Raw genomic sequence first — 13,832 nt, forward strand, 5'->3', positions numbered from 1 at the left:
AGAGAGAAACATCAATTGGCTGCCTCCTGCACGCCCTCTACTGGAGACTGAGCCATCAACCCGGACATGTGCCCTGACCGGAAATTAAACCTGCAACCTCTTGGTATATGAGACGTCACTCAACCAACTGAGCCACACCGTCCAGATCTCAAATATTAACTTTTATTAAAATGTTCCAGAAAAAAAATTTTTATTTATAGGCAACCAGTCAAAACAGAAATAGAATGCTGAGTTAAGCAGAGAGGTAGAGTGACCAGATCGCGCAATTTGGAGTCAGAAGAAATTCGTTATAAGCCTGGCCTTGGTACTTAAGACCTTACAACAAATAGGCAAGTCATATGGTGAGGGGCAAGAAAGAGAGGACAGAATAGGGAGAGGAGGAGAGAAAGGAACTTAATAATATTTAAAGTTGCAGTTACATTTTCATAACTAGTTTTAAAAATCATGTGTGGGAACATAGTACAGTTATTTAAAAAGTAGATGTGTTTGTGGATGTCAGTGTGTGTGTTTAACCTGTCCGGCATGTTGAACTGGTTATACTTTTTTTAATTTTAAATTAAGATCTTATAAATCACCTGAGAATCTATGGTGTCTATAGGCTGATAAATGGTATCTCAGATAAAGAAGGAGCAAATGTCAGAGCTATGATTGTACACAGCTGCTGCAAATAAGTGACTCAACTGGATGACTGAAAACACAGCACATTAATTTTCTAAACTCATCTGCAAAATGGTTACATGTCACTATTAATGTCAACACTGTTTTTGCTGAACCCTTGGAAAATGAACTTTTTGTTATGATTTAAAGTGTTTCCCTTAAAAAGTAGTATACCGGAATTTTAAAATACCTGACATCTGTCAGTGAGACTCCGTTTACATATAGTTGGAGTAAAATGGGGATCAATTCAGTTATGACCAACTCACACTACTAGACCTATACTTCCTTCCCAATATAATAAACATAGTATGCAATTATGAACCTAGGACCCAAGTTCCTTTAGTTGGAAGAAAAGCAAATATGTCGGCAAATCTCAACTGAGATAAACAACTGAGTATTAATTGCAAAAAATAATAGTAAGTGCCATGGGACCAAGCATCAATATTTGGAAGGGGCCCTTGTGGTTAGGGAAAATGAACCCAGACACATTTGTTTTGTCTCCAGAAACTACATATGGATCCAACTGCATATGTGCACTGTTGCAGGGCAACAGAACTTAGCAGAGGGCCTGGCACAAAATAAGCACTCAATAAATGTTTGTGGAATGAAAGAATTCTGCAACTGTTGTTGATACAGTCAGTGTTTTTCCAACTTTTTAAAATATGGCCCACAGTAAGAAACACATTTTTTTTATATATATATCCTCACCCGAGGATATTTTTCCATTTTTTGTACAGATAGAATGGGAGGGAGAGAGAGGAAGGTAGAGAGAGTGAGAAACATCGACGTGAAGGGACACATCGAGTGGCTGCCACCCGCACGACCAACCAGGGCCGGGGACAAACTGCAACCGAAGTACGTGCCCTTAGCGGGAACCGAACCCGGGTCTCTCCGGACCGCAGGCCGACGCTCTAACCGCTGAGCCAAACTGGCCAGGGCAAGAAACACATTTTACACCAACTCCTGATACACACAAATGCACATACATAAATAACACAAAATATGAAGCAACATTTTCTTTAACTCAAAAGGTGTTTTCTCATAGTTTCTGTTGTTATGTTTTATTTGACATTTAAAAATACTGGTTATGATCCACCAAATTGATTTTAGTAAGCTACCAATGGGTCAAGACCAGTAGTTTAAAGACAGATTTATACTATTTCTATTTACATAGGCTTCATTAACTATAAATCACTTTTTAAAAATCACAACATTTTTGTATCTAGAAGGTAATTTAGACAGTATTCAAATCAGTTCTAAAATGTTGCACCAGTAATGAGTTTACTGTGGTGAGATTCCCTTTAGTCAATGAGTTTACTGTGGTGAAATTCCCTTTAGTCAATGTTGTTGAATTGTAACTTCCCCAACAAAAGCAGATTGGCCCTACCCACACCATATAAATATTAAACTCAAAATGAATTACAGTAAGAGCTAAACCTATAACAGCCTTAGAAGAAAACTTAGGAGTACATTTTCATGACTTTGTATTAGGCATTGATATAATGCCAAAAGAAGAAAATAAATTGTATTCCACCAAAATAAAAACTTTTTTTGCTCCAAATGACTCGATGGAGAAAATAAAAAGACAATTTACAGGATGGAAGAAAATATTTGCAAATTATATACCTGATAAAGGACTTGTATATAGACAAATAACTCAATTTAAAAATGCACGAAGGATTTAGACTTTTCTTCAGAGGATACAAAAATGGCCAATAAGCACATGAAAAAATGTTTGTGTAATTAGTCACTAGGAAAATGCAAATCAAAACCACTATAAGATACCACTTCACATGCACTAGGTTAGCTAAAATAAAAAAGACAGACAAGCCCGGCCAGTGTGGCTCAGTGATTGAGCGTGGACACATGTACCAAGAGGTTGTCGGTTCGATTCCCAGTTAGGGCACATGCCCCAGTTGTGGGCCAAATCCCCAGTTGGGGGTATGCAGGAGGCGGCCAATAGATATTCTCTCATTGATGTTTCTATCTCTCTCTCCCTCTCCCTTCCTCTGTCACTAAAATCAATAAAGGGGAAAAAAAAAATATATATATATATATATATGGATGTGGATAAATTGGAACCCTCATAAATTGCTCATGGGGATGTGAAATGATGCAGCTGCTTTGGAAAAAAAACAAGCTGGCAGTTCCCTAAAAATTGAACATAAAAATTAACCATAGAGTTACCATATGACCCAGAAATTATTTTCTAAGGTATATACCCAAGAGAAATGAAAAATGTGTCCACACAAACCTTGTCCATGAATGTTCACAGCAGCATTATTCCTAATAGCCAAAAATAAAAACAACCCAAATATAACTGATAGAGGAATAAACAAAATGTGATATACTCATACAATGGAATATTATTTGGCCATAAAAGTGAATGAAATAAGGATTCATATTACACCTTGGGTGAGTTTCAAAAACAGATGCTAAGTAAAAGACCATGTTACAAAAGACCATGTCGATACCATTTATATGAAATGTTCAAAACAGGTAAGTCTATAAGAGACAGAAACTGATTAGTGGTTGCCTAGGTCTAGGGGGAGGGGCCGCTAATGGATAGAAGGTTTCCTTGGGTGTGATGAAAATGTTCTAAAATTAGATGACGGTGATAGTGGCACAATTCTGTCAATAAATTAGAAATCATTAAATTGTACATTTAAAATGTATAGTATTTAGATTTTGTCAATTATATCTCAATAAAGCTGTTCTAAAAATAAAGCAGATTGGAACTCCGGAAGTATCGATAAGTAGTATGTACGTCCGCAGCACTTCTATGCCTGAGTAGGATGTTGGGCCATGCCCACCTGACTGCCTAAATGGCAGGCAAAGAAACAGGGCTTTTCAGTGGTCAAGAAAATGGTCTCTGAAGTCCCTACAGAGCTATGGCTCTTAACCTCATGTTTTAGGGGACGAGTGGAAAGACATGAATTTACTGATTTCAGTTCTGAATCTTCGCTGAAGTGATACTTAGGCTCACAAAAATGTACTTCAAACTACATACGAGGGCCGTCTGCACTAGAGGGAAAAGAACTAGGCATCTCCAACAAATTAAGATGTTAAAGGAATCTTGGGCAAGTGATTGATACGCTTCTTGAAATCAAGGACTTGACTCATCTTTACCTCCCCAAGGAGGCCCAGGCCTGGAACAGGACGTTCAGTAACCGAGGTTAGAAGAAGGGAAAGAAAGGCAGGCCTCAGGTCGGGTAGACCAGAGGCGTCCGTCAAGCCGCTTTGCACGGGGCCCGGTGCAGACAGCGGCAGGACAAGCAGCGGCCCACCATCCACCCCGCACGTGCACGGGGCAGCCGGCCCCAGAGCGATTTCTCAACACCCCACGCCCCACCCCCAGCCCACGTGCCCGGTCCCTCCGCGCAGGAACCACTCTCAAAGGATTAAAGACATTCTGTTAATGAGTTTAAGACATGCTTTCAATGATTAAAACTAAAACTCTGTCCCTGTACGTGGCCGATCACCTGCGTGAATGACAGACGGAAAAGGGGCAACGCTGCAAGTGTGCCGCCCCACGGGGTATCAGGGTTACAAAACAGCCACAGGTGGCCGTAGGGTTCAGTATCTTTTTGTCAGGAGTGGGGCTGCGCAGAAGGGCGGGGCGGGGCTGTCTCGCAGACCCCTGCGAGAAGGGCGACACGCTGGCCTGAGGGAGGACGGGCTCCGGAACCCCGCACCCGGCTCTACCCTGACGTGACCCAGGGCATCTCTGAGCTTCGCTCGGGCCCTGCTCTGTGAAATGGGACCATTCCGGGCCGCCTCCCAGCGGTGGTTGTGAGGAAGGAACCGACCCAGCCCCGCACAGAGTAGGCGCTCGGAAAAGACAGCCGGAGCGGCGGAGGGCCCCACTGTCCGCCCGCGCGTCCGCCGCCCCGCGCCGCCACCCCCTCCGGCCCGGCTCGGCCGTGGGCAGGCGGGGCCGACCGCCCTCGGAGCCGGAGCCGGAGCCGGAGCCCGCGCGGAGCAGCCGCCTGGGGCGCTCGGTCAGCCTTCCGGACACCCGAGCGGGGCGCCACGCCACCGCCGCCGCAGGTCAGAGTCCAGGTGCCCCGCGGCGCTCCCGGCCACCCGGCCGCGGGGCGAGGGGGCATGGAGGGAGGAGGTGCGTGAGGGGTCCGGGACCCAGGAGGGTCGGGGCTGAGGGCTGGCGGGGGCTGAGGACACCCGGGCCGAGGGGACCGGGACTGACGGCGGGGTCGCTGGTAAGGAGGTCTCTGGTTAAGGGGTGGTGGTCCGCGGGGGCGGGAGCTGACACGTCCCGGGCTGAGCGTCGCGCCCTGAGAAGTCCCCGAGAACCGCAACCCCGGCGGAGGAGGGCACGGGCTGCACGCGAGGCGCGCCAGCGAGCGGCGGGCAGTCCCGCCCGGGAGACTGGATTCCCTGCGTCTCCCGCTGCCCCGGGTAGGGGTCCGAGAGAGCGGGGCCCCTCTGAGGCCCCGCCGAGGCGCGCAGGCGTCCGGCAGCGGCCCGAGGAAAAGTTGGGGACAGAAACGCGGGATCCGGTGCATGGCGGTCCCGCGGCGGCGGAGTCCTCCTGCTGGGTCCGCGGAACCCAGACGGCGATTCTCCGTGGGGGGGTCGCAGAAACAGTTCAGCGAGGGGCGTCCTTGGGGTCACCCAGCCCCGTGGCCCTTAAGCACCCTGCTAGCCCTGAGCCGAGTGGGGGTCCGGGCGTGTGGGCTGGAGTCCCCAGGGTCGTCGGGGATGGAGAGTGCGGCCCCCTCCCACACCCCGTGTTTGGACAGGGAACGTTAGAGTGCTGTGGGCTCCCACGGGTGCCCACAAGCTCTCCGTAGGCTGACCGAGGTAGGTGGAGGGAGGGTGCTTAACAGAAATCATAGTCCCTCCGTGTAGGGGGTGCAAGGTGGGTGTGTAGTCGTGGTACTTTATGCCTTGGTATTTGGGGAGGAGCCTAAGGTAAGGAGGCAGAAACTGGGAGTAACCTATCTGCTGCTTTTATATAAGGTCAGTTAGGTAAAGAAGGGGCCTTTACCTCTGCTGGTGAATCAGAAGGCAGCATTTCTAAATCCTTCTTGTTAACTCCCAGTGCTTAGGTGAGTCGGCTCACTGTAATTGCATTTTGTTGAAATGGGTTGTTGATGTGTCCAAAATTTGCAAGATGACGATGATGGTGATCATATTATATCATTGTTTTGCTCTGCTCTTGTTTTACCGTAGAAATCTAATTCACTTGAGTCTGAGGGTAATAGTTGGGAAAATAGTGTCAATTATTTCAGAAGAATAAAGGCCAAAAATAGTAGTCTGTCATGAAGAAGCTAAAATTTTTCTTTTCTTTAAGTTTAGGGACAAAATATAAAATTAATTTGTGTGAATTATCTGAAAAGAAAACCAGGCAAGATGATGAACTAAGTTGTGTGAAACCTATTGCTGGAGAAACTTGATTTTGAAGTTCATTGTTTTATGTCAAGTGCTTTTATCATTCATGAAACAAATCGTAATTGGAGTTATTGAGAGAACAATGATAAACTTAACCTTTTAAAAGACCTGGGCAGATCTTCGACAGCTTTCAGATGTTCTGTGGTACTTTTCCTGTCTATAGCCAAGTGATCAATCGCAGAAACAACCTGGTGGTGCTAAATGATTTAGAAAACCCTTCTAGGGTAGAAACTGACATAGACATTCACTGTGGCTTTTCTCTTAAGGGAATACCTTCCACTCTTATTAAAGTTTTATAGAAAAGACTCCTAGATGCTACCAATTAGCACTTGGAATGATACTTCAAAAGATACTGTTCCAAGTTTTAAAGCAGTTTTTGTGTTGTCTACTTTCAGTCAGATTCACTCTGAAGTTAATACATTTCATAGTATTATTTAATATACAAAAAATTTAAACTATGTACTTCACATAATTTTTCTCCTTTATTTAAATTAGATATTTGATATTTCACTTGCTGATAATTACATCTTAAATGAAAAGATCTTAGAATCAACTGGTGACTACTCAATCTTTTGCAACTCACTGAAAGAAGAAAAACATCTTGTGATTTAATTTTTTAAATAAAAACTTTTTCATATTTAAGTTAGTTTCTAGCTTTTACAATAACTGCTATAAAAAGCATGGCATCAGTGAAGTAAGTATAAACATTTGAAGAATTCCAGGGTAAGTTTGTTGGGCACTGTATTTTTCATTCTTTTAAATTTAAAACAATATAATTTCTTTTTAAAATATCTTTTTTTAAATTGACTTGAGAGAGAAGAAAAAAAAACATCCATTTGTTGTTCCTCTTATTTATGCATTCATTGGTTGCTTCTTGTATGTGCCTGACTGGGGATCGAACCTACAACCTTGATGTATCAGTATGATGTTCTAACCACCTGAGCTACCCAGCCAGGGCTATACTTTCTTTTTAAAATTAAAACTGTGATTGATATTTTTAATAATTAGATACACTATTTTCTTTGAAGAGACTAGTTTTCTTAATGTTCATTTCTTTGTATATTTCAAAATTACATTTAAAAACTAATAAATGATACTTTTTAAAATCACAGTATAATTTCAAAATCCCTGTAACATTAAAATTATATTTTTCCCTATGTATTAAAATTTATACAGGAGAAAATATGTGACTTTAGGAATATGCATTGGAAATGCATTACTGATCATGGTTAATTGCTTTTAATTACTAAGTAATATGACTATAAACAAATACTTATCTCTCTTCTGTAATTCTCTGAAAATAGGGCTATTTGCCGCTAACTTTAATTATCAAGATAATTATGCGTGTGAAAGTGGTGTGAAAGGCACTGCTGTGAAAACATATACAAGTGTTAATAATACATTTCACTTAGTTTTCAAATTGTGAAATGGTTGTTAATAACAGGAGACTTCTGTGAAGTAGGAAAAAAATGTTGAAATAATACTTTACAAATGTTTTCTATATCCTGGCCTATACTTTCACTTCTTTTATAAGATCTACATATACCCAATGGATAGGACAGAAAATATTAGTCATTCTAATTTATGGGTGTTCTTCTGCTGAATTCATTGTCATTTGAATTTGGAAATATAATATGTCATAAGTTGTGGCGAATGTACTGGAACATGTTTTTAGTCTTGTAGGATTTCACTAAATAGATAATAGTTGTAGAGGATTTTTTTAAAAATCACTAATAAAAAACAAAAACAAAAAAACTTAGGTCGCCAGTCTGTAAGTGTAAAAATATGCCCCCTGACTTAAAATTTTTTTAATCTGAATTTCTAACTTGCTTTTCTCTCTCTCTCTTTTTTTCGCCTAATAGATTATAGATCTTCACATTAGGGTAGTTGATCTCCTGAGCTGTTCCTTTTCTCCCTCTTAAAACCAAAAAGCCATAAAACGGGCAGCAATTTAAAATGCTTACGAAGTTCCTTCAAAACTGATCTAATTTGACTCCACAAAAATAAAATAAGATCTGTGAATAACCATGTTGCAAGCATAGATAGACCCAGCATATCATATTTTAGTTTGTTTCATAGCATTCTATATAAAAAATGTTAAGTTGAAGATTATTTGTAATCTTCCTAGGTTTTCTTAGTGACTATTTGTATTTTATCACAATACACAAGTAGATTTGGGGGATTTATATAACATGTTTTAAAGCTTATTTTATAAAAACATCAGATTTTAGTTTTTATTTACCTAAAATACTTAAGTAGGTTCTTGAAAGGATATCAGCACCGATGCAATAGGCCATGTCTTGGGGAAAATTTCTGCAGATATTAAGACAGAAACTATCACCAATAATAGTATATACTTAAATTATTTTTTATTTTAAAAACAGGTTTATATAATCTTATTTTCTACAGCAATCAATGCAAATCAATATTTTAATAGTGAGCGTTTAATTCAGAATATGAATGTGAACATATGAATGTTTATATTTTTTAACCGTTTCAATTATTATAGCGGGGCAAGTCACTTATCCTTTCTAACTCCCCATTTTCTCATCTGTGAAACGGGAAAAGCATTGCAGTTATTTTACCAAGCTTTTTTTTTTTATGTGAATTTAAGACTTTATCAGCAAGCTTGTGTATAGTAAGTGACATGACCTTGGCCCTAAATTTAATTGAGCTGATATTTTAAAGAGAACATTTATGGTTATCTGTGTTATAGCCAAATAACTCTTTTACAAATGTTAATAGTTCATCCTAGTACTGATTTTGAGATTATTGTTAAGAATGAACTGAAGATAATGTTTGCTGTGAGGTGATCAATTTATAAAATGTTTCTGGAAATATTTCATCATTCTTCAGTTTAAAATTGTCATCATTCCCTGATTACTTTGGATAAAAATCAGCCTAATACTTATTTTTGTTTTATTGATATTATCTTTGTGAGTCCTGTAGTAGACAATGTGGATCCTCATGTGTCATCATTGTATGTCTAATGCGTCCACAAAGGCGCATTTTGTGCTTTTAAAAAAAAAAAGTACTATTCTTTGCATATATTTATGATGCACCCTGTGAGAATTTATTTTATGTTACCCAGGAGCAAGTTTGTTGTATAATGAGGGCCATGAGTCTTTGGATCAAAAGACAATATAATGTCACAGCCTAAAAAACTAAATGACTTGAGCTTATCGTAAAAACTGGGTCTCTTTCTAACAAGCTATAACCAAAAAATAAGCTTTTAATGGCTTGAAAAGTGAAAATACATCCTAATAACCCATCAGTTTACTAGTAGGGAATAATTGGAAAAGCATATAATTAACTGTGCATCATCTAAATAATAAATTTTAAATTCTTCTTATGAATTGTTAAGTAATACATTTTATTTTGAAGTGTCCCCTGTGCAAGAAAGTAAGAGACTTTCTTTCAGGCCTGCACCCCACTGTGTTCCTAGAATATAGAACTATAAAGCCCAAGTAGGGACATAGCTAAACGAAAGGGGAAGCAAAGGGCAAAGAAAGGCTTAAGCCAGTGCCAGCAGGTAAGTGTTCCATTTTCCTGTAGCTTCCCCTTTGGGGGTGAGAAGTAGGGAGTGGCATTAACTTCTACTCTCTTAATAGTATAGTTTGGGCTTTCTCAGAGTCATTGCTTTACCTTCTATTCCAGTGACCAGGCCATTTTCAACTAGAAAATCTTTTTGGGGACAATGAGTTTCCTTTCCCTACTGTGATTTCTCAGACATAAAGGAAAGAAATTAAGCCATCAATTCATGCAACATAAATAGAGATTTAAAACCTTGCAGTCAGGATTTAAACTAGATCACATAATGGTTTAGTTAAATTGGATTCAGTCTCTGTTTAGGAAACATTTTTATCTCGCAGCATTTATTTCAGAAGATAAAGTCATTGCGAGTTTTAACTGATTTAAAAAAAAAAATTTGTGGACTCCTCAAGAGAATTATTATATGTGGTTAAGACTTATTGAGACAAATTTTCTGACCTTCTGAGAAGAGTTCAGATTAGTATAAACTTGGGGTGAGAAGTCCTTCACAGTTTACCATAGATAAGTAGACAATAGATATGAGGGAGGTAGAAAAACAGGGAAATACCCTGAGTAGTAGTGTAAGAGATTTCTGTATGCTCAACTCCCACAATCAGCAGGTTGCGTAGTTACTGTGCATAGACCTAAAATATAAGGTTGGTTTCTAAGAATTTACCCTGCTCCTTGATGACATCATAGAACTTTAGAATAGCTTTAAAGTTCTAAAGTTGCCACTTAGCACTGTTATTCTCTCCGGCTCTATAAATTGCCTCCGGGAAAGTGAATAGAAAGAGGATATTCTTATCCTGTATGTTTAAGGAATAAAATGCCCTTTATAGTAGGGCAATGGGTAAACATACCTGTCAGACTGCCAGAGTACATTGATGATATGCTGGAAAGAACCCCTTAACCTTGATCCTACCCTACTGGCTGTCATTCCACCTCTAAAACTATCTTTGTCATTGAAAGTTTGGAGTCTACTTTCAAAATGCCAATATTTCTAGCAAGGTTAATGCTTTAAATCACTATCAGCAAAAATTTGAGAGTTTAGTTCCTAGTTACCTTGCTATCTGAAAACAAGGCCTTTAAGGGATAGAAAACACACTTGTTTGAAAGAGGGGATCAGGAGAAGGAAAAATAAAATTAAAGCGATTCATGTTCCAGTTTCTTCATAAACCAGCCTTCATGAAACAAAATATGAAAATAGCCATTTGAAATCATGATAGAAAAGGATATAGTATTTCTCCCACACATGCCTTTATTTTTTCTTAAAAATCAAGATAAGTTGTAATTCTTTCTTGAACCATTTTTTTTCCTTCAAAGAAAACAAGTTGTTATTCCCAAACATCCGTATACCTAGGGAATGTTATCAAAATTAAGGTTATGAGTTAGTTGTTGGTTAATGTAATCAAATATCTGAATATTATCTCTCACTATATCTTTTATTTTCTCTGCAGTGTTAGACAAATTATCTAGTCTTTCCATGAATTAATTCTTCTAGACTTCTAAAGTAGCTTTCTAATAAATTGAAATGAGAGGAATCTTTCAATATCATCAGAAAAAAAGTACACTGAAGAAGTATAAATAATGCTTAATGCTTTGGCAGATCTAGAGATCATAAAATTTCATACATGCTTTATTTATTTTTTCTTTTCTTTTTTGCCAAAAATAGTTACGGCAAGCCAACACATCTCTGTTAGAAATAGAAGCTTAGTAGCCACCTCAAAAGCAAGTTCATTAATTCTGTGAATCAGCTGATAGGTAGTGTTTAACAGTTAGGTATGGGCCACCCACATGCCTATGACTAAGCATATTGCTTACTTGTACTCACTTTTCCACAGGATTGCTGAAGTCTGAATCTAAAGCACAGAATCTCAGAGTCTTACCTTTCTAAATGTTCTCTTCTGTCAGTTGATAATTACCTATATAAACAAGTTTTTTTATTACATATAATAAAGTACTTATGTAAGTTCTTTCTCTTGTTTTATATAGTGGATAGAGTTTATGAAAGAGAAAACATATGAATGGTGTGTCTATAAATGAAGAAGGTAATTTAACAAATCATTTGCATATGACAATAAAATCCAGAAGAGTGAAGAAAATACCCAGGCATTTGCCAATGTAGGATTACTACATATTTTCCTAAAGCATTTGGAACTAATTAGAAACATCCTGGCTTTATTTAAAGGCAATATAATATATTTTTAAACTTGGTTTTCAACAAGGTCCAACTTGTTGACTTTTAGGACTAGAGTAGTACAATATCTACCAAAAATATGATCAATTTCTTAAAACATGTACTGACGGGGTTTTATTCCTCTTTCTACCTCTAAGCAAATAGCACAGATAGGTACTCAAATATTTTAATGACAACAGAAATAATCTAAGGCAGTGGTTCTCAAAGTGTGGTCCTTGAACCAGCAACATCAGAATCATCTGAAAACTTGGCAGAAATGCACATTCTTAGGCCCCACCCCAGATCTACTGAATCAGAAACCTTGGGAATGTGTTTTAACAAGCTCTCCAGGGAATTCTGATGTATATTGTTTTGGAACCCCTCCTCCAAGATGATTCCTACATCTAATCTGATAGCCTGGAGCCCATTGGTTAGTGCACTTAGTTTGAATTATTTTTACTAGGCTTTACCCTTGCCTATAGTTAAATTTTTTACCACATTCTGCCCAGTGGTAGAATATTTTGGGATCATCCTGTAAAATTACTTTTATTGGTTTGACATTTTATTACATAAATAAGCTCAGTGTTATTGTCAATGTGCTTGTGTCAAGAAAAACTAAGTGGCTTACTTCTTAGTCCAAGTGTCACTTTAGAATGGTTCTTCTCACCTTAGAATGGTTGCTAGGATCCTGAGTCTCCAAGTTCAAAGAGTACAACTTCAAAGACTGGATTTTATAAGACCACCGAGGATGTTCTGCCACTAGAGGATTCACATTAAACACAAATTTGTAAACCTTTATTCCTATATAGTAATAGTAGAAAACATACCCTTCCTAGTGATTGTTGATAGTTGTGTTTTGTTTTTTTTAATTCTAAAATTCTATTATTCTGGAATTCAAGAAACTTATAATCTTGTATATCTCTGATGTCACTGTGATTTAGTTCAGGCTGTTTAGAAAGCAGTTGGGCAGTATATCACATACTCTGATGCTACTCCCTCACTTTTGGGAGGAGGATATAGGAAAAGCCATATACACAATAACTTTCATAAAAGCATTATTTTTTGTTTTGTTTTTTAAAATAAGTTTTTATTGATTTTTTAGAGAGAGAGGAAGGGGGAAGATAGAGAGAAACATCATTGTGAGGAACATCAATCAGCTGCCTCCTTCACACCCCCTACTGGATGGAGCTCGAAACCTGGGCATGTGCCTGGATCACAAAACGGACTGGGACCTCTCAGTCCATGGGACGATGCTCAGTTCACTGAGCCACACTGGCTGGGCTCATAAAAGCATTGTTATAGGAACCAATATTTGGAAGTAACTTAAATATTCAACAGCAGGAGAATGATTAAGTAAATTATGGTGTAATCACTAGGTGAAATGTTATACAATTGTCAATGACAATTTAGAAAACTATAGCAAATCTAAAAAATACTAAGTTACACAAGGTAGCATAAAAATATATGTGCCCTATTGAGTGCAATCTTACATAAACATATATATATGAAAATGTCAGGAAGGGAATATATAAATATTATGACAGTTATTAAAAGAGTGAGGTTATGGAAGACTTTTTTTTGTTGTTTCTATATATTTCTCTTTTCCAAAGTTTAGCCAGTAATACAAAATTGCTGCTGTAATTAAAAATATACATTTATAGTTTTGTGTGTGTGTCTGTGACACTGATCAGTAAAACTCAAGGCAAAGAATAAATTAAACATTAAGAATCCTCTAGCTGTTTTATTCCTTTAAAGCCATTGAATATAATGTGAGGCACTACATGAATTCTTTTATGTTATACCGAATTTTCTTTCATAATTTTATCTCATATTGGGTTACCCTGTACTCTTTGCTTTACTAGCCTCTATCTTGGAGGGGAAAATATCCCATCTCTTTTACAACCTCTTAGTTTTGTTCAGCCATACATAAGGTTTGATTTTGTTGATTTCTTTCAGTCTATGTTCTCTTTGATATTTAGCAAATAGTGACAGTTTTTTAAAAACAGTTTCCAATTAATTTTTTAAAGCTACCTTCATTTAAATTTTTGAAGAA

General features: G+C 38.4%; 1 protein-coding gene and 1 long non-coding RNA gene across 2 annotated transcripts in view; one reads left to right on the forward strand and one right to left on the reverse strand.

Moving 5' to 3' along the window:
* Positions 1 to 5,469: 5,469 nt before the first annotated feature.
* PPARG (peroxisome proliferator activated receptor gamma) overlaps positions 5,470 to 13,832 on the forward strand; it is a 139,728-nt gene continuing 131,365 nt past the window's right edge. The window contains exon 1 of the mRNA XM_036266576.1: positions 5,470 to 5,729. The gene's annotated coding sequence lies outside the window, so the exon portion shown is untranslated. The remainder of the gene's footprint in view (positions 5,730 to 13,832) is intronic.
* On the reverse strand, positions 8,328 to 12,540 carry LOC118633089. Its single transcript, XR_004960146.1, has 3 exons — positions 12,447 to 12,540; positions 11,490 to 11,525; positions 8,328 to 8,385 (listed from the first exon to the last, which is right to left on the reverse strand). It is a non-coding gene; the product is annotated as an uncharacterized LOC118633089 (long non-coding RNA).

Source organism: Molossus molossus, unplaced genomic scaffold (assembly GCF_014108415.1).
Source record: "Molossus molossus isolate mMolMol1 unplaced genomic scaffold, mMolMol1.p scaffold_m16_p_18, whole genome shotgun sequence".
Taxonomy (NCBI): Eukaryota; Metazoa; Chordata; class Mammalia; order Chiroptera; family Molossidae; genus Molossus; species Molossus molossus.